Below are 22,999 nucleotides of genomic sequence, written 5' to 3'. Positions count from 1 at the left end.
AAATGGCAGATGGACAGGGGAAATGGCAGATGGACACAGGGAAATGGCAGATGGACACGGGGAAATGGCAGATGGACACAGTGGGAAATGGCAGATGGGTAGTTGGAAATCTCAGACCGACACGGGGAGATGGCAGACAGACACGGGGAAATGGCAGATGGACACGTGGAAATGGCAGATGGACACGGGGAAATGGCAGACGGACACAGTGGGAAACGGCAGATGGACAGTGGGAAATGGCGGATGGACACAGTGGGAAATGGCAGATGGACAGTGGGAAATGGCAGATGGACACTGTGGGAAATGGCAGATGGACACGGGGGAAATGGCAGATGGACAGGGGAAATGGCAGATGGACACAGGGAAATGGCAGATGGACACGGGGAAATGGCAGATGGACACAGTGGGAAATGGCAGATGGGTAGTTTGAAATCTCAGACCGACTCGGGGAGATGGCAGACAGACACGGGGAAATGGCAGATGGACACGAGGAAATGGCAGATGGACACTGTGGGAAATGGCAGATGGACACGGGGGAAATGGCAGATGGACAGGGGAAATGGCAGATGGACACAGGGAAATGGCAGATGGACACGGGGAAATGGCAGATGGACACAGTGGGAAATGGCAGATGGGTAGTTGGAAATCTCAGACCGACTCGGGGAGATGGCAGACAGACACGGGGAAATGGCAGATGGACACGAGGAAATGGCAGATGGACACTGTGGGAAATGGCAGATGGACACGGGGGAAATGGCAGATGGACAGGGGAAATGGCAGATGGACACAGGGAAATGGCAGATGGACACGGGGAAATGGCAGATGGACACAGTGGGAAATGGCAGATGGGTAGTTGGAAATCTCAGACCGACACGGGGAGATGGCAGACAGACACGGGGAAATGGCAGATGGACACGAGGAAATGGCAGATGGACACGGGGAAATGGCAGATGGACATGGGGGAAATGGCAGTTGGACACGGGGAAATGGCAGATGGACACGGGGGAAATGGCCGATGGACACGGGGAAATGGCAGATGGACACAGTGGGAAATTGAAGACGGACACGGGGAAATGGCAGATGAACACAGTGGGAAATGGCAGATGGACACAGGGGGAAAAGGCAGATGGACAAGGTGGAAATGGCAGATGCACACAGTGGGAAATGGCAGATGGACACAGGGAAATGGCAGATGGACACAGTGGGAAATGGCAGATGGACACGGGGAAATGGCAGATGGACACGGGGAAATGGCGGACGGACGCAGTGGGAAAAGGCAGATGGACATGGGGAAATGGCAGACGGACACAGTGGGAAATGGCAGATGGACACAATGGGAAATGGCAGATGGACACAGGGAAATGGCAGATGGACACGGGGAAATGGCAGATGGACACAGTGGGAAAGGCAGATGGACACAGAGGGAAATGGCAGATGGACACGGGGAAATGGCAGATGGACACAGGGAAATGGCAGATGGACACGGGGAAATGGCAGATGGACGCAGTGGGAAATGGCAGATGGACACAGGGGGAAATGGCAGATGGAAGTGGGAAATTGTAGATGCACACTGTGGGAAATGGCAGACGGACACGGTGAAATGGCAGATGGACACAGGAAAATGGCAGATGGACACGGGGAAATGGCAGATGGACGGGGAAATGGCAGATGGACACAGTGGGAAACGGCAGATGGACACAGGGAAATGGCAGATGGACACAGTGGGAAATGGCAGACGGACACGGGGAAATGGCAGATGGACACGGGGAAATGGCAGATGGACACGGCGAAATGGCAGATGGACACAGTGGGAAATGGCAGATGGACAGACACAGTGGGAAATGGCAGATGGACACGGGGGAAATGGCAGATGGACCACGGGGGAAATGGCAGATGGACACGGGGAAATGGCAGTTGGACACGGGGAAATGGCAGATGGACACAGAGGGAAATGGCAGATGGAAACGGGGAATCGGCAGATGGACACGGGGAAACGGCAGATGAACACAGTGGGAAATGGCAGATGGACAAAGTGGGAAATGGCAGATGGACGGGGAAATTGCAGATGGACACTGTGGGAAATGGCAGATGGACACGGGGGAAATGGCAGATGGACAGGGGAAATGGCAGATGGACACAGGGAAATGGCAGATGTACACGGGGAAATGGCAGATGGACACAGTGGGAAAGGCAGATGGACACAGAGGGAAATGGCAGATGGGTAGTGGGAAATCTTAGACCGACACCGGGAGATGGCAGACAGACACGGGGAAATGGCAGATGGACACAATGGGAAATGGCAGATGGACACAGAGAAATGGCAGATGGACACGGGGAAATGGCAGATGGACACAGTGGGAAAGGCAGATGGACACAGAGGGAAATGGCAGATGGACACGTGGAAATGGCAGTTGGACACAGGGAAATGGCAGATGGACACGGGGAAATGGCAGATGGACGCAGTGGGAAATGGCAGATGGACACAGGGGGAAATGGCAGATGGAAGTGGGAAATTGTAGATGGACACTGTGGGAAATGGCAGACGGACACGGTGAAATGGCAGATGGACACAGGGAAATGGCAGATGGACACGGGGAAATGGCAGATGGACATGGGGAAATGGCAGATGGACACAGTGGGAAACGGCAGATGGACACAGGGAAATGGCAGATGGACACAGTGGGAAATGGCAGACGGACACGGGGAAATGGCAGATGGACACGGGGAAATGGCAGATGGACACGGGGAAATGGCAGATGGACACAATGGGAAATGGCAGATGGACACAGGGAAATGGCAGATGGACACGGGGAAATGGCAGATGGACACAGTGGGAAAGGCAGATGGACACAGAGGGAAATGGCAGATGGACACGGGGAAATGGCAGATGGACACAGGGAAATGGCAGATGGACACGGGGAAATGGCAGATGGACGCAGTGGGAAATGGCAGATGGACACGGGGAAATGGCAGATGGAAGTGGGAAATGGTAGATGGACACTGTGGGAAATGGCAGACGGACACGGTGAAATGGCAGATGGACACAGGGAAATGGCAGATGGACACGGGGAAATGGCAGATGGACATGGGGAAATGGCAGATGGAGACAGTGGGAAACGGCAGATGGACACAGGGAAATGGCAGATGGACACGGGGAAATGGCAGATGGACACGGCGAAATGGCAGATGGACACAGTGGGAAATGGCAGATGGACAGACACAGTGGGAAATGGCAGATGGACACGGGGGAAATGGCAGATGGACCACGGGGGAAATGGCAGATGGACACGGGGAAATGGCAGTTGGACACGGGGAAATGGCAGATGGACACAGAGGGAAATGGCAGATGGAAACGGGGAATCGGCAGATGGACACGGGGAAACGGCAGATGAACACAGTGGGAAATGGCAGATGGACAAAGTGGGAAATGGCAGATGGACGGGGAAATTGCAGATGGACACTGTGGGAAATGGCAGATGGACACGGGGGAAATGGCAGATGGACAGGGGAAATGGCAGATGGACACAGGGAAATGGCAGATGTACACGGGGAAATGGCAGATGGACACAGTGGGAAAGGCAGATGGACACAGAGGGAAATGGCAGATGGGTAGTGGGAAATCTTAGACCGACACCGGGAGATGGCAGACAGACACGGGGAAATGGCAGATGGACACAATGGGAAATGGCAGATGGACACAGAGAAATGGCAGATGGACACGGGGAAATGGCAGATGGACACAGTGGGAAAGGCAGATGGACACAGAGGGAAATGGCAGATGGACACGTGGAAATGGCAGTTGGACACAGGGAAATGGCAGATGGACACGGGGAAATGGCAGATGGACGCAGTGGGAAATGGCAGATGGACACAGGGGGAAATGGCAGATGGAAGTGGGAAATTGTAGATGGACACTGTGGGAAATGGCAGACGGACACGGTGAAATGGCAGATGGACACAGGGAAATGGCAGATGGACACGGGGAAATGGCAGATGGACATGGGGAAATGGCAGATGGACACAGTGGGAAACGGCAGATGGACACAGGGAAATGGCAGATGGACACAGTGGGAAATGGCAGACGGACACGGGGAAATGGCAGATGGACACGGGGAAATGGCAGATGGACACGGGGAAATGGCAGATGGACACAATGGGAAATGGCAGATGGACACAGGGAAATGGCAGATGGACACGGGGAAATGGCAGATGGACACAGTGGGAAAGGCAGATGGACACAGAGGGAAATGGCAGATGGACACGGGGAAATGGCAGATGGACACAGGGAAATGGCAGATGGACACGGGGAAATGGCAGATGGACGCAGTGGGAAATGGCAGATGGACACGGGGAAATGGCAGATGGAAGTGGGAAATTGTAGATGGACACTGTGGGAAATGGCAGACGGACACGGTGAAATGGCAGATGGACACAGGGAAATGGCAGATGGACACGGGGAAATGGCAGATGGACATGGGGAAATGGCAGATGGAGACAGTGGGAAACGGCAGATGGACACAGGGAAATGGCAGATGGACAGTGGGAAATGGCAGACGGACACTGGGAAATGGCAGATGGACACGGGGAAATGGCAGATGGACACGGCGAAATGGCAGATGGACACAGTGGGAAATGGCAGATGGACAGACAAAGTGGGAAATGGCAGATGGACACGGGGGAAATGGCAGATGGACACGGGGAAATGGCAGTTGGACACGGGGAAATGGCAGATGGACACAGAGGGAAATGGCAGATGGAAACGGGGAAACGGCAGATGGACACGGGGAAACGGCAGATGAACACAGTGGGAAATGGCAGATGGACAAAGTGGGAAATGGCAGATGGACACGGGGGAAATGGCAGATGGACAGGGGAAATGGCAGATGGACACAGGGAAATGGCAGATGGACACGGGGAAATGGCAGATGGACACAGTGGGAAAGGCAGATGGACAGTGGGAAATGGCAGATGGACACAGGGAAATGGAAGGACACAGAGGGAAATGGCAGATGGACACAGTGGGAAATGGCAGATGGACACAGTGGGAAATGGCAGATGGGCACAGTGGGAAATGGCAGATGGACACTGTGGGAAATGGCAGATGGACACGGGGGAAATGGCAGATGGACAGGGGAAATGGCAGATGGACACAGGGAAATGGCAGATGTACACGGGGAAATGGCAGATGGACACAGTGGGAAAGGCAGATGGACACAGAGGGAAATGGCAGATGGGTTGTGGGAAATCTTAGACCGACACCGGGAGATGGCAGACAGACACGGGGAAATGGCAGATGGACACAATGGGAAATGGCAGATGGACACAGAGAAATGGCAGATGGACACGGGGAAATGGCAGATGGACACAGTGGGAAAGGCAGATGGACACAGAGGGAAATGGCAGATGGACACGTGGAAATGGCAGTTGGACACAGGGAAATGGCAGATGGACACGGGGAAATGGCAGATGGACGCAGTGGGAAATGGCAGATGGACACAGGGGGAAATGGCAGATGGAAGTGGGAAATTGTAGATGGACACTGTGGGAAATGGCAGACGGACACGTTGAAATGGCAGATGGACACAGGGAAATGGCAGATGGACACGGGGAAATGGCAGATGGACACAGTGGGAAATGGCAGACGGACACGGGGAAATGGCAGATGGACACGGGGAAATGGCAGATGGACACGGGGAAATGGCAGATGGACACAATGGGAAATGGCAGATGGACACAGGGAAATGGCAGATGGACACGGGGAAATGGCAGATGGACACAGTGGGAAAGGCAGATGGACACAGAGGGAAATGGCAGATGGACACGGGGAAATGGCAGATGGACACAGGGAAATGGCAGATGGACACGGGGAAATGGCAGATGGACGCAGTGGGAAATGGCAGATGGACACGGGGAAATGGCAGATGGAAGTGGGAAATTGTAGATGGACACTGTGGGAAATGGCAGACGGACACGGTGAAATGGCAGATGGACACAGGGAAATGGCAGATGGACACGGGGAAATGGCAGATGGACATGGGGAAATGGCAGATGGAGACAGTGGGAAACGGCAGATGGACACAGGGAAATGGCAGATGGACAGTGGGAAATGGCAGACGGACACTGGGAAATGGCAGATGGACACGGGGAAATGGCAGATGGACACGGCGAAATGGCAGATGGACACAGTGGGAAATGGCAGATGGACAGACAAAGTGGGAAATGGCAGATGGACACGGGGGAAATGGCAGATGGACCACGGGGGAAATGGCAGATGGACACGGGGAAATGGCAGTTGGACACGGGGAAATGGCAGATGGACACAGAGGGAAATGGCAGATGGACACGGGGAAACGGCAGATGAACACAGTGGGAAATGGCAGATGGACAAAGTGGGAAATGGCAGATGGACACGGGGGAAATGGCAGATGGACAGGGGAAATGGCAGATGGACACAGGGAAATGGCAGATGGACACGGGGAAATGGCAGATGGACACAGTGGGAAAGGCAGATGGACAGTGGGAAATGGCAGATGGACACAGGGAAATGGAAGGACACAGAGGGAAATGGCAGATGGACACAGTGGGAAATGGCAGATGGACACAGTGGGAAATGGCAGATGGGCACAGTGGGAAATGGCAGATGGACACTGTGGGAAATGGCAGATGGACACGGGGGAAATGGCAGATGGACAGGGGAAATGGCAGATGGACACAGGGAAATGGCAGATGTACACGGGGAAATGGCAGATGGACACAGTGGGAAAGGCAGATGGACACAGAGGGAAATGGCAGATGGGTAGTGGGAAATCTTAGACCGACACCGGGAGATGGCAGACAGACACGGGGAAATGGCAGATGGACACAATGGGAAATGGCAGATGGACACAGAGAAATGGCAGATGGACACGGGGAAATGGCAGATGGACACAGTGGGAAAGGCAGATGGACACAGAGGGAAATGGCAGATGGACACGTGGAAATGGCAGTTGGACACAGGGAAATGGCAGATGGACACGGGGAAATGGCAGATGGACGCAGTGGGAAATGGCAGATGGACACAGGGGGAAATGGCAGATGGAAGTGGGAAATTGTAGATGGACACTGTGGGAAATGGCAGACGGACACGGTGAAATGGCAGATGGACACAGGGAAATGGCAGATGGACACGGGGAAATGGCAGATGGACATGGGGAAATGGCAGATGGACACAGTGGGAAACGGCAGATGGACACAGGGAAATGGCAGATGGACACAGTGGGAAATGGCAGACGGACACGGGGAAATGGCAGATGGACACGGGGAAATGGCAGATGGACACGGGGAAATGGCAGATGGACACAATGGGAAATGGCAGATGGACACAGGGAAATGGCAGATGGACACGGGGAAATGGCAGATGGACACAGTGGGAAAGGCAGATGGACACAGAGGGAAATGGCAGATGGACACGGGGAAATGGCAGATGGACACAGGGAAATGGCAGATGGACACGGGGAAATGGCAGATGGACGCAGTGGGAAATGGCAGATGGACACGGGGAAATGGCAGATGGAAGTGGGAAATTGTAGATGGACACTGTGGGAAATGGCAGACGGACACGGTGAAATGGCAGATGGACACAGGGAAATGGCAGATGGACACGGGGAAATGGCAGATGGACATGGGGAAATGGCAGATGGAGACAGTGGGAAACGGCAGATGGACACAGGGAAATGGCAGATGGACAGTGGGAAATGGCAGACGGACACTGGGAAATGGCAGATGGACACGGGGAAATGGCAGATGGACACGGCGAAATGGCAGATGGACACAGTGGGAAAGGCAGATGGACACAGAGGGAAATGGCAGATGGGTAGTGGGAAATCTTAGACCGACACCGGGAGATGGCAGACAGACACGGGGAAATGGCAGATGGACACAATGGGAAATGGCAGATGGACACAGAGAAATGGCAGATGGACACGGGGAAATGGCAGATGGACACAGTGGGAAAGGCAGATGGACACAGAGGGAAATGGCAGATGGACACGTGGAAATGGCAGTTGGACACAGGGAAATGGCAGATGGACACGGGGAAATGGCAGATGGACGCAGTGGGAAATGGCAGATGGACACAGGGGGAAATGGCAGATGGAAGTGGGAAATTGTAGATGGACACTGTGGGAAATGGCAGACGGACACGGTGAAATGGCAGATGGACACAGGGAAATGGCAGATGGACACGGGGAAATGGCAGATGGACATGGGGAAATGGCAGATGGACACAGTGGGAAACGGCAGATGGACACAGGGAAATGGCAGATGGACACAGTGGGAAATGGCAGACGGACACGGGGAAATGGCAGATGGACACGGGGAAATGGCAGATGGACACGGGGAAATGGCAGATGGACACAATGGGAAATGGCAGATGGACACAGGGAAATGGCAGATGGACACGGGGAAATGGCAGATGGACACAATGGGAAATGGCAGATGGACACAGAGAAATGGCAGATGGACACGGGGAAATGGCAGATGGACACAGTGGGAAAGGCAGATGGACACAGAGGGAAATGGCAGATGGACACGTGGAAATGGCAGTTGGACACAGGGAAATGGCAGATGGACACGGGGAAATGGCAGATGGACGCAGTGGGAAATGGCAGATGGACACAGGGGGAAATGGCAGATGGAAGTGGGAAATTGTAGATGGACACTGTGGGAAATGGCAGACGGACACGTTGAAATGGCAGATGGACACAGGGAAATGGCAGATGGACACGGGGAAATGGCAGATGGACACAGTGGGAAATGGCAGACGGACACGGGGAAATGGCAGATGGACACGGGGAAATGGCAGATGGACACGGGGAAATGGCAGATGGACACAATGGGAAATGGCAGATGGACACAGGGAAATGGCAGATGGACACGGGGAAATGGCAGATGGACACAGTGGGAAAGGCAGATGGACACAGAGGGAAATGGCAGATGGACACGGGGAAATGGCAGATGGACACAGGGAAATGGCAGATGGACACGGGGAAATGGCAGATGGACGCAGTGGGAAATGGCAGATGGACACGGGGAAATGGCAGATGGAAGTGGGAAATTGTAGATGGACACTGTGGGAAATGGCAGACGGACACGGTGAAATGGCAGATGGACACAGGGAAATGGCAGATGGACACGGGGAAATGGCAGATGGACATGGGGAAATGGCAGATGGAGACAGTGGGAAACGGCAGATGGACACAGGGAAATGGCAGATGGACAGTGGGAAATGGCAGACGGACACTGGGAAATGGCAGATGGACACGGGGAAATGGCAGATGGACACGGCGAAATGGCAGATGGACACAGTGGGAAATGGCAGATGGACAGACAAAGTGGGAAATGGCAGATGGACACGGGGGAAATGGCAGATGGACCACGGGGGAAATGGCAGATGGACACGGGGAAATGGCAGTTGGACACGGGGAAATGGCAGATGGACACAGAGGGAAATGGCAGATGGACACGGGGAAACGGCAGATGAACACAGTGGGAAATGGCAGATGGACAAAGTGGGAAATGGCAGATGGACACGGGGGAAATGGCAGATGGACAGGGGAAATGGCAGATGGACACAGGGAAATGGCAGATGGACACGGGGAAATGGCAGATGGACACAGTGGGAAAGGCAGATGGACAGTGGGAAATGGCAGATGGACACAGGGAAATGGAAGGACACAGAGGGAAATGGCAGATGGACACAGTGGGAAATGGCAGATGGACACAGTGGGAAATGGCAGATGGGCACAGTGGGAAATGGCAGATGGACACTGTGGGAAATGGCAGATGGACACGGGGGAAATGGCAGATGGACAGGGGAAATGGCAGATGGACACAGGGAAATGGCAGATGTACACGGGGAAATGGCAGATGGACACAGTGGGAAAGGCAGATGGACACAGAGGGAAATGGCAGATGGGTAGTGGGAAATCTTAGACCGACACCGGGAGATGGCAGACAGACACGGGGAAATGGCAGATGGACACAATGGGAAATGGCAGATGGACACAGAGAAATGGCAGATGGACACGGGGAAATGGCAGATGGACACAGTGGGAAAGGCAGATGGACACAGAGGGAAATGGCAGATGGACACGTGGAAATGGCAGTTGGACACAGGGAAATGGCAGATGGACACGGGGAAATGGCAGATGGACGCAGTGGGAAATGGCAGATGGACACAGGGGGAAATGGCAGATGGAAGTGGGAAATTGTAGATGGACACTGTGGGAAATGGCAGACGGACACGGTGAAATGGCAGATGGACACAGGGAAATGGCAGATGGACACGGGGAAATGGCAGATGGACATGGGGAAATGGCAGATGGACACAGTGGGAAACGGCAGATGGACACAGGGAAATGGCAGATGGACACAGTGGGAAATGGCAGACGGACACGGGGAAATGGCAGATGGACACGGGGAAATGGCAGATGGACACGGGGAAATGGCAGATGGACACAATGGGAAATGGCAGATGGACACAGGGAAATGGCAGATGGACACGGGGAAATGGCAGATGGACACAGTGGGAAAGGCAGATGGACACAGAGGGAAATGGCAGATGGACACGGGGAAATGGCAGATGGACACAGGGAAATGGCAGATGGACACGGGGAAATGGCAGATGGACGCAGTGGGAAATGGCAGATGGACACGGGGAAATGGCAGATGGAAGTGGGAAATTGTAGATGGACACTGTGGGAAATGGCAGACGGACACGGTGAAATGGCAGATGGACACAGGGAAATGGCAGATGGACACGGGGAAATGGCAGATGGACATGGGGAAATGGCAGATGGAGACAGTGGGAAACGGCAGATGGACACAGGGAAATGGCAGATGGACAGTGGGAAATGGCAGACGGACACTGGGAAATGGCAGATGGACACGGGGAAATGGCAGATGGACACGGCGAAATGGCAGATGGACACAGTGGGAAAGGCAGATGGACACAGAGGGAAATGGCAGATGGGTAGTGGGAAATCTTAGACCGACACCGGGAGATGGCAGACAGACACGGGGAAATGGCAGATGGACACAATGGGAAATGGCAGATGGACACAGAGAAATGGCAGATGGACACGGGGAAATGGCAGATGGACACAGTGGGAAAGGCAGATGGACACAGAGGGAAATGGCAGATGGACACGTGGAAATGGCAGTTGGACACAGGGAAATGGCAGATGGACACGGGGAAATGGCAGATGGACGCAGTGGGAAATGGCAGATGGACACAGGGGGAAATGGCAGATGGAAGTGGGAAATTGTAGATGGACACTGTGGGAAATGGCAGACGGACACGGTGAAATGGCAGATGGACACAGGGAAATGGCAGATGGACACGGGGAAATGGCAGATGGACATGGGGAAATGGCAGATGGACACAGTGGGAAACGGCAGATGGACACAGGGAAATGGCAGATGGACACAGTGGGAAATGGCAGACGGACACGGGGAAATGGCAGATGGACACGGGGAAATGGCAGATGGACACGGGGAAATGGCAGATGGACACAATGGGAAATGGCAGATGGACACAGGGAAATGGCAGATGGACACGGGGAAATGGCAGATGGACACAGTGGGAAAGGCAGATGGACACAGAGGGAAATGGCAGATGGACACGGGGAAATGGCAGATGGACACAGGGAAATGGCAGATGGACACGGGGAAATGGCAGATGGACGCAGTGGGAAATGGCAGATGGACACGGGGAAATGGCAGATGGAAGTGGGAAATTGTAGATGGACACTGTGGGAAATGGCAGACGGACACGGTGAAATGGCAGATGGACACAGGGAAATGGCAGATGGACACGGGGAAATGGCAGATGGACATGGGGAAATGGCAGATGGAGACAGTGGGAAACGGCAGATGGACACAGGGAAATGGCAGATGGACAGTGGGAAATGGCAGACGGACACTGGGAAATGGCAGATGGACACGGGGAAATGGCAGATGGACACGGCGAAATGGCAGATGGACACAGTGGGAAATGGCAGATGGACAGACAAAGTGGGAAATGGCAGATGGACACGGGGGAAATGGCAGATGGACCACGGGGGAAATGGCAGATGGACACGGGGAAATGGCAGTTGGACACGGGGAAATGGCAGATGGACACAGAGGGAAATGGCAGATGGAAACGGGGAAACGGCAGATGGACACGGGGAAACGGCAGATGAACACAGTGGGAAATGGCAGATGGACAAAGTGGGAAATGGCAGATGGACACGGGGGAAATGGCAGATGGACAGGGGAAATGGCAGATGGACACAGGGAAATGGCAGATGGACACGGGGAAATGGCAGATGGACACAGTGGGAAAGGCAGATGGACAGTGGGAAATGGCAGATGGACACAGGGAAATGGAAGGACACAGAGGGAAATGGCAGATGGACACAGTGGGAAATGGCAGATGGACACAGTGGGAAATGGCAGATGGGCACAGTGGGAAATGGCAGATGGACACTGTGGGAAATGGCAGATGGAGACAGGGAAATGGAAGATGGACACAGAGGGAAATGGCAGATGGACACAGTGGGAAATGGCAGATGGACACAGTGGGAAATGGCAGATGGACACGGGGAAATGGCAGATGGACACTGTGGGAAATGGCAGATGGAGACAGGGAAATGGAAGATGGACACAGAGGGAAATGGCAGATGGATACAGGGGGAAATGGCAGATTGACACAGTGGGAAATGGCAGATGGACAAGGGAAATGGCAGATGGACACAGTGGGAAATGGCAGATGGTCAAGGAGAAATGGCAGAATGACACAGGGGGAAATGGCAGATGGACACAGTGGGAAATGGCAGATGGATACAGGGGGAAATGGCATATGGATATAGGGGGAAATGGCAGATGGACAAGGGGAAATGGCAGATGTACACAGGGGGAAATGGCAGATGGACACAGGGGGAAATGGCAGATGGACACAGTGGGAAATGGCAGATGGACAAGGGAAATGGCAGATGGACACAGTGGGAAATGGCAGATGGACAAGGAGAAATGGCAGATGGACACAGGGGGAAATGGCAGATGGACACAGTGGGAAATGGCAGATGGATACAGGGGGAAATGGCAGATTGACACAGTGGGAAATGGCAGATGGACACAGTGGGAAATGGCAGACGGACACAGTGGGAAATGGCAGATGGACAGAGTGGGAAATGGCAGATGGACACAGTGCAAATGGCAGATGGACACGGGGAATGGCAGATGGACACAGTGGGAAATGGCAGATGGACACAGTGGGAATGGCAGATGGACACTGTGGAAATGGCAGATGGACAGTGGGAAATGGCAGATGGACACGGGGAATGGCAGATGAACACGAGGAATGGCAGATGGACACGGGGAATGGCAGATGGACAGTGGGAATGGCAGATGGACACAGTGGGAAATGGCAGATGGACACGCGGAATGGCAGATGGACACAGTGGGAAATGGCAGATGGACACAGTGGGAAATGGCAGATGGATACAGGGGGAAATGGCAGATGGACACAGTGGGAAATGGCAGATGGAGACAGTGGGAAATGGCAGATAAACAAGGGGAAATGGCAGATGGACATGGGAAATGGCAGATGGTCACGAGGAAATGGCAGATGGACACGAGGGAAATGGCAGATGGACACAGTGTGAAATGGCAGATGGACACGGGGGAAATGGCACATTGACACAGTGGGAAATGGCAGATGGACACTGTGGGAAATGGCAGATGGACACTGTGGGAAATGGCAGATGGACACAGCGGGAAATGGCAGATGGACACAGTGGGAAATGGCAGATGGACACTGTGGGAAATGGCAGATGGGCACAGTGGGAAATGGCAGATGGATACAGGGGGAAATGGCAGATGGACACAGTGGGAAATGGCAGATGGAGACAGTGGGAAATGGCAGATAAACAAGGGGAAATGGCAGATGGACATGGGGAAATGGCAGATGGTCACGAGGAAATGGCAGATGGACACGAGGGAAATGGCAGATGGACACAGTGGGAAATGGCAGATGGACACGTGGGAAATGGCACATTAACACAGTGGGAAATGGCAGTTGGACACTGTGGGAAATGGCAGATGGACAGGGGAAATGGCAGATGGACACAGGGAAATGGCAGATGGACACGGGGAAATGGCAGATGGACACAGTGGGAAATGGCAAATGGGTAGTTGGAAATCTCAGACCGACACGGGGAGATGGCAGACAGACACGAGGAAATGGCAGATGGACACGAGGAAATGGCAGATGGACACGGGGAAATGGCAGACGGACACATGGCAGTTGGACACGGGGAAATGGCAGATGGACACGGGGGAAATGGCCGATGGACAAGGGGAAATGGCAGATGGACACAGTGGGAATTTGAAGACGGACACGGGGAAATGGCAGATGAACACAGTGGGAAATGGCAGATGGACACAGGGGGAAAAGGCAGATGGACAAGGGGGAAATGGCAGATGCACACAGTGGGAAATGGCAGATGGACACAGGGAAATGGCAGATGGACACAGTGGGAAATGGCAGATGGACACGGGGAAATGGCAGATGGACACGGGGAAATGGCGGACGGACGCAGTGGGAAAAGGCAGATGGACATGGGGAAATGGCAGACGGACACAGTGGGAAATGGCAGATGGACACAATGGGAAATGGCAGATGGACACAGGGAAATGGCAGATGGACACGGGGAAATGGCAGATGGACAGTGGGAAAGGCAGATGGACACAGAGGGAAATGGCAGATGGACACGGGGAAATGGCAGATGGACACAGGGAAAAGGCAGATGGACACGGGGAAATGGCAGATGGACGCAGTGGGAAATGGCAGATGGAAACAGGGGGAAATGGCAGATGGAAGTGGGAAATTGTAGATGCACACTGTGGGAAATGGCAGACGGACACGGTGAAATGGCAGATGGACACAGGGAAATGGCAGATGGACACGGGGAAATGGCAGATGGACATGGGGAAATGGCAGATGGACACAGTGGGAAACGGCAGATGGACACAGGGAAATGGCAGATGGACACAGTGGGAAATGGCAGACGGACACGGGGAAATGGCAGATGGACACTGGGAAATGGCAGATGGACACGGGGAAATGGCAGATGGACACAGTGGGAAATGGCAAATGGAGAGACACAGTGGGAAATGGCAGATGGACACGGGGGAAATGGCAGATGGACCACGGGGGAAATGGCAGATGGACACGGGGAAATGGCAGTTGGACACGGGGAAATGGCAGATGGACACAGAGGGAAATGGCAGATGGAAACGGGGAAACGGCAGATGGACACGAGGAAACGGCAGATGAACACAGTGGGAAATGGCAGATGGACAAAGTGGGAAATGGCAGATGGACGGGGAAATTGCAGATGGACACTGTGGGAAATGGCAGATGGACACGGGGGAAATGGCTGATGGACAGGGGAAATGGCAGATGGACACAGGGAAATGGCAGATGTACACGGGGAAATGGAAGATGGACACAGTGGGAAAGGCAGATGGACACAGAGGGAAATGGCAGATGGGTAGTGGGAAATCTTAGACCGACACCGGGAGATGGCAGACAGACACGGGGAAATGGCAGATGGACACAATGGGAAATGGCAGATGGACACAGGGAAATGGCAGATGGACACGGGTAAATGGCAGATGGACACAGTGGGAAAGGCAGATGGACACAGAGGGAAATGGGAGATGGACACGTGGAAATGGCAGATGGACACAGGGAAATGGCAGATGGACACGGGTAAATGGCAGATGGACGCAGTGGGAAATGGCAGATGGACACAGGGGGAAATGGCAGATGGAAGTGGGAAATTGTAGATGGACACTGTGGGAAATGGCAGACGGACACGGTGAAATGGCAGATGGACACATGGAAATGGCAGATGGACACGGGGAAATGGCAGATGGACATGGGGAAATGGCAGATGGACACAGTGGGAAACGGCAGATGGACACAGGGAAATGGCAGATGGACACAGTGGGAAATGGCAGACGGACACGGGGAAATGGCAGATGGACACGGGGAAATGGCAGATGGACACGGGGAAATGGCAGATGGACACAGGGAAATGGCAGATGGACACGGGGAAATGGCAGATGGACGCAGTGGGAAATGGCAGATGGACACGGGGAAATGGCAGATGGAAGTGGGAAATTGTAGATGGACACTGTGGGAAATGGCAGACGGACACGGTGAAATGGCAGATGGACACAGGGAAATGGCAGATGGACACGGGGAAATGGCAGATGGACATGGGGAAATGGCAGATGGACACAGTGGGAAACGGCAGATGGACACAGGGAAATGGCAGATGGACACAGTGGGAAATGGCAGACGGACACGGGGAAATGGCAGATGGACACGGGGAAATGGCAGATGGACACGGCGAAATGGCAGATGGACACAGTGGGAAATGGCAGATGGACAGACACAGTGGGAAATGGCAGATGGACACGGGGGAAATGGCAGATGGACCACGGGGGAAATGGCAGATGGACACGGGGAAATGGCAGTTGGACACGGGGAAATGGCAGATGGACACAGAGGGAAATGGCAGATGGAAACGGGGAAACGGCAGATGGACACAGGGAAACGGCAGATGAACACAGTGGGAAATGGCAGATGGAGAAAGTGGGAAATGGCAGATGAACACAGGGAAATGGCAGATGGACACTGTGGGAAATGGCAGATGGACACGGGGGAAATGGCAGATGGACAGGGGAAATGGCAGTTGGACACAGGGAAATGGCAGATGGACACGGTGAAATGGCAGATGGACACAGTGTGAAAGGCAGATGGACAGTGGGAAATGGCAGATGGACACAGGGAAATGGAAGGACACAGAGGGAAATGGCAGATGGACACAGTGGGAAATGGCAGATGGACACTGTGGGAAATGGCAGATGGAGACAGGGAAATGGAAGATGGACACAGAGGGAAATGGCAGATGGACACAGTGGGAAATGGCAGATAGACACAGTGGGAAATGGCAGATGGACACGGGGAAATGGCAGATGTACACTGTGGGAAATGGCAGATGGACACGGGGGAAATGGCAGATGGACAGGGGAAATGGCAGATGGACACTGTGGGAAATGGCAGATGGACACAGGGAAATGGCAGATGGACACGGTGAAATGGCAGATGGACACAGTGTGAAAGGCAGATGGACAGTGGGAAATGGCAGATGGACACAGGGAAATGGAAGGACACAGTGGGAAATGGCAGATGGGCACAGTGGGAAATGGCAGATGGACACTGTGGGAAATGGCAGATGGACACAGTGGGAAATGGCAGATGGACACGGGGAAATGGCAGATGTACACTGTGGGAAATGGCAGATGGACACGGGGGAAATGGCAGATGGACAGGGGAAATGGCAGATGGACACAGGGAAATGGCAGATGGACACGGGGAAATGGCAGATGGACACAGTGGGAAATGGCAGATGGGTAGTTGGAAATCTCAGACCGACACGGGGAGATGGCAGACAGACACGGGGAAATGGCAGATGGACACGAGGAAATGGCAGATGGACACGGGGAAATGGCAGACGGACACAGTGGGAAACGGCAGGAGGACAGTGGGAAATGGCGGATGTACACAGTGGGAAATGGCAGATGGACAGTGGGAAATGGCAGATGGACACGGTGGGAAATGGCAGATGGACATGGGGGAAATGGCAGTTGGACACGGGGAAATGGCAGATGGACACGGGGGAAATGGCCGATGGACACGGGGAAATGGCAGATGGACACAGTGGGAAATTGAAGACGGACACGGGGAAATGGCAGATGAACACAGTGGGAAATGGCAGATGGACACAGGGGGAAAAGGCAGATGGACAAGGGGGAAATGGCAGATGCACACAGTGGGAAATGGCAGATGGACACAGGGAAATGGCAGATGGACACAGTGGGAAATGGCAGATGGACACGGGGAAATGGCAGATGGACACGGGGAAATGGCGGACGGACGCAGTGGGAAAAAGCAGATGGACATGGGGAAATGGCAGACGGACACAGTGGGAAATGGCAGATGGACACAATGGGAAATGGCGATGGACACAGTGGGAAAGGCAGATGGACACAGAGGGAAATGGCAGATGGACACGGGGAAATGGGAGATGGACACAGGGAAATGGCAGATGGACACGGGGAAATGGCAGATGGACGCAGTGGGAAATGGCAGATGGACACAGGGGGAAATGGCAGATGGAAGTGGGAAATTGTAGATGCACACTGTGGGAAATGGCAGACGGACACGGTGAAATGGCAGATGGACACAGGGAAATGGCAGATGGACACGGGGAAATGGCAGATGGACATGGGGAAATGGCAGATGGACACAGTGGGAAACGGCAGATGGACACAGGGAAATGGCAGATGGACACAGTGGGAAATGGCAGACGGACACGGGGAAATGGCAGATGGACACGGGGAAATGGCAGATGGAAACGGCGAAATGGCAGATGGACACAGTGGGAAATGGCAGATGGACAGACACAGTGGGAAATGGCAGATGGACACGGGGGAAATGGCAGATCGACACGGGGAAATGGCAGTTGGACACGGGGAAATGGCAGATGGTCACAGAGGGAAATGGCAGATGGAAACGGGGAAACGGCAGATGGACACGGGGAAACGGCAGATGAACACAGTGGGAAATGGCAGATGGACAAAGTGGGAAATGGCAGATGGACGGGGAAATTGCAGATGGACACTGTGGGAAATGGCAGATGGACACGGGGGAAATGGCAGATAGACAGGGGAAATGGCAGATGGACACAGGGAAATGGCAGATGTACACGGGGAAATGGCAGATGGACACAGTGGGAAAGGCAGATGGACACAGAGGGAAATGGCAGATGGGTAGTGGGAAATCGTAGACCGACACCGGGAGATGGCAGACAGACACGGGGAAATGGCAGATGGACACGAGGAAATGGCAGATGGACACGGGGAAATGGCAGATGGACACGAGGAAATGGCAGATGGACACGGGGAAATGGCAGACGGACACAGTGGGAAACGGCTGATGGACAGTGGGAAATGGCGGATGGACACAGTGGGAAATGGCAGATGGACAGTGGGAAATGGCAGATGGACACGGTGGGAAATGGCAGATGGACATGGGGGAAATGGCAGATGGAAACGGGGAAGCGGCAGATGGACACGGGGAAATGGCAGATGGACACAGTGGGAAATGGCAGATGGATACAGGGGGAAATGGCAGATTGACACAGTGGGAAATGGCAGATGGACACAGTGGGAAATGGCAGACGGACACAGTGGGAAATGGCAGATGGACAGAGTGGGAAATGGCAGATGGACACAGTGGAAATGGCAGATGGACACGGGGAATGGCAGATGGACACAGTGGGAAATGGCAGATGGACACAGTGGGAAAGGCAGATGGACACAGAGGGAAATGGCAGATGGGTAGTGGGAAATCGTAGACCGACACCGGGAGATGGCAGACAGACACGGGGAAATGGCAGATGGACACGAGGAAATGGCAGATGGACACGGGGAAATGGCAGACGGACACAGTGGGAAACGGCTGATGGACAGTGGGAAATGGCGGATGGACACAGTGGGAAATGGCAGATGGACAGTGGGAAATGGCAGATGGATACAGGGGGAAATGGCATATGGATATAGGGGGAAATGGCAGATGGACAAGGGGAAATGGCAGATGTACACAGGGGGAAATGGCAGATGGACACAGGGGGAAATGGCAGATGGACACAGTGGGAAATGGCAGATGGACAAGGGAAATGGCAGATGGACACAGTGGGAAATGGCAGATGGACAAGGAGAAATGGCAGATGGACACAGGGGGAAATGGCAGATGGACACAGTGGGAAATGGCAGATGGATACAGGGGGAAATGGCAGATTGACACAGTGGGAAATGGCAGATGGACACAGTGGGAAATGGCAGATGGACAAGGGAAATGGCAGATGGACACAGTGGGAAACGGCTGATGGACAGTGGGAAATGGCGGATGGACACAGTGGGAAATGGCAGATGGACAGTGGGAAATGGCAGATGGACACGGTGGGAAATGGCAGATGGACATGGGGGAAATGGCAGATGGAAACGGGGAAGCGGCAGATGGACACGGGGAAATGGCAGATGGACACGAGGAAATGGCAGATGGACACGGGGAAATGGCAGACGGACACAGTGGGAAACGGCTGATGGACAGTGGGAAATGGCGGATGGACACAGTGGGAAATGGCAGATGGACAGTGGGAAATGGCAGATGGACACGGTGGGAAATGGCAGATGGACATGGGGGAAATGGCAGATGGAAACGGGGAAGCGGCAGATGGACACGGGGAAATGGCAGATGGACACTGTGGGTAATGGCAGATGGAGACAGGGAAATGGAAGATGGACACAGAGGGAAATGGCAGATGGATACAGGGGGAAATGGCAGATTGACACAGTGGGAAATGGCAGATGGACAAGGGAAATGGCAGATGGACACAGTGGGAAATGGCAGATGGTCAAGGAGAAATGGCAGAATGACACAGGGGGAAATGGCAGATGGACACAGTGGGAAATGGCAGATGGATACAGGGGGAAATGGCATATGGATATAGGGGGAAATGGCAGATGGACAAGGGGAAATGGCAGATGTACACAGGGGGAAATGGCAGATGGACACAGGGGGAAATGGCAGATGGACACAGTGGGAAATGGCAGATGGACAAGGGAAATGGCAGATGGACACAGTGGGAAATGGCAGATGGACAAGGAGAAATGGCAGATGGACACAGTGGGAAATGGCAGATGGACAAGGGAAATGGCAGATGGACACAGTGGGAAATGGCAGATGGACAAGGAGAAATGGCAGATGGACACAGGGGGAAATGGCAGATGGACACAGTGGGAAATGGCAGATGGATACAGGGGGAAATGGCAGATTGACACAGTGGGAAATGGCAGATGGACACAGTGGGAAATGGCAGACGGACACAGTGGGAAATGGCAGATGGACAGAGTGGGAAATGGCAGATGGACACAGTGGAAATGGCAGATGGACACGGGGAATGGCAGATGGACACAGTGGGAAATGGCAGATGGACACAGTGGGAAAGGCAGATGGACACAGAGGGAAATGGCAGATGGGTAGTGGGAAATCGTAGACCGACACCGGGAGATGGCAGACAGACACGGGGAAATGGCAGATGGACACGAGGAAATGGCAGATGGACACGGGGAAATGGCAGACGGACACAGTGGGAAACGGCTGATGGACAGTGGGAAATGGCGGATGGACACAGTGGGAAATGGCAGATGGACAGTGGGAAATGGCAGATGGATACAGGGGGAAATGGCATATGGATATAGGGGGAAATGGCAGATGGACAAGGGGAAATGGCAGATGTACACAGGGGGAAATGGCAGATGGACACAGGGGGAAATGGCAGATGGACACAGTGGGAAATGGCAGATGGACAAGGGAAATGGCAGATGGACACAGTGGGAAATGGCAGATGGACAAGGAGAAATGGCAGATGGACACAGGGGGAAATGGCAGATGGACACAGTGGGAAATGGCAGATGGATACAGGGGGAAATGGCAGATTGACACAGTGGGAAATGGCAGATGGACACAGTGGGAAATGGCAGACGGACACAGTGGGAAATGGCAGATGGACAGAGTGGGAAATGGCAGATGGACACAGTGGAAATGGCAGATGGACACGGGGAATGGCAGATGGACACAGTGGGAAATGGCAGATGGACACAGTGGGAAAGGCAGATGGACACAGAGGGAAATGGCAGATGGGTAGTGGGAAATCGTAGACCGACACCGGGAGATGGCAGACAGACACGGGGAAATGGCAGATGGACACGAGGAAATGGCAGATGGACACGGGGAAATGGCAGACGGACACAGTGGGAAACGGCTGATGGACAGTGGGAAATGGCGGATGGACACAGTGGGAAATGGCAGATGGACAGTGGGAAATGGCAGATGGACACGGTGGGAAATGGCAGATGGACATGGGGGAAATGGCAGATGGAAACGGGGAAGCGGCAGATGGACACGGGGAAATGGCAGATGGACACTGTGGGAAATGGCAGATGGAGACAGGGAAATGGAAGATGGACACAGAGGGAAATGGCAGATGGATACAGGGGGAAATGGCAGATTGACACAGTGGGAAATGGCAGATGGACAAGGGAAATGGCAGATGGACACAGTGGGAAATGGCAGATGGTCAAGGAGAAATGGCAGAATGACACAGGGGGAAATGGCAGATGGACACAGTGGGAAATGGCAGATGGATACAGGGGGAAATGGCATATGGATATAGGGGGAAATGGCAGATGGACAAGGGGAAATGGCAGATGTACACAGGGGGAAATGGCAGATGGACACAGGGGGAAATGGCAGATGGACACAGTGGGAAATGGCAGATGGACAAGGGAAATGGCAGATGGACACAGTGGGAAATGGCAGATGGACAAGGAGAAATGGCAGATGGACACAGGGGGAAATGGCAGATGGACACAGTGGGAAATGGCAGATGGATACAGGGGGAAATGGCAGATTGACACAGTGGGAAATGGCAGATGGACACAGTGGGAAATGGCAGACGGACACAGTGGGAAATGGCAGATGGACAGAGTGGGAAATGGCAGATGGACACAGTGGAAATGGCAGATGGACACGGGGAAATGGCAGATGGACACAGTGGGAAATGGCAGATGGACACGGGGAAATGGCAGATGGACACGGGGAAATGGCGGACGGACGCAGTGGGAAAAAGCAGATGGACATGGGGAAATGGCAGACGGACACAGTGGGAAATGGCAGATGGACACAATGGGAAATGGCGATGGACACAGTGGGAAAGGCAGATGGACACAGAGGGAAATGGCAGATGGACACGGGGAAATGGGAGATGGACACAGG

The sequence above is a fragment of the Hypanus sabinus genome (genome assembly GCF_030144855.1).
Source record: "Hypanus sabinus isolate sHypSab1 chromosome X1 unlocalized genomic scaffold, sHypSab1.hap1 SUPER_X1_unloc_5, whole genome shotgun sequence".
Taxonomy (NCBI): Eukaryota; Metazoa; Chordata; class Chondrichthyes; order Myliobatiformes; family Dasyatidae; genus Hypanus; species Hypanus sabinus.
Note: the sequence above shows the minus strand (reverse complement) of the source record.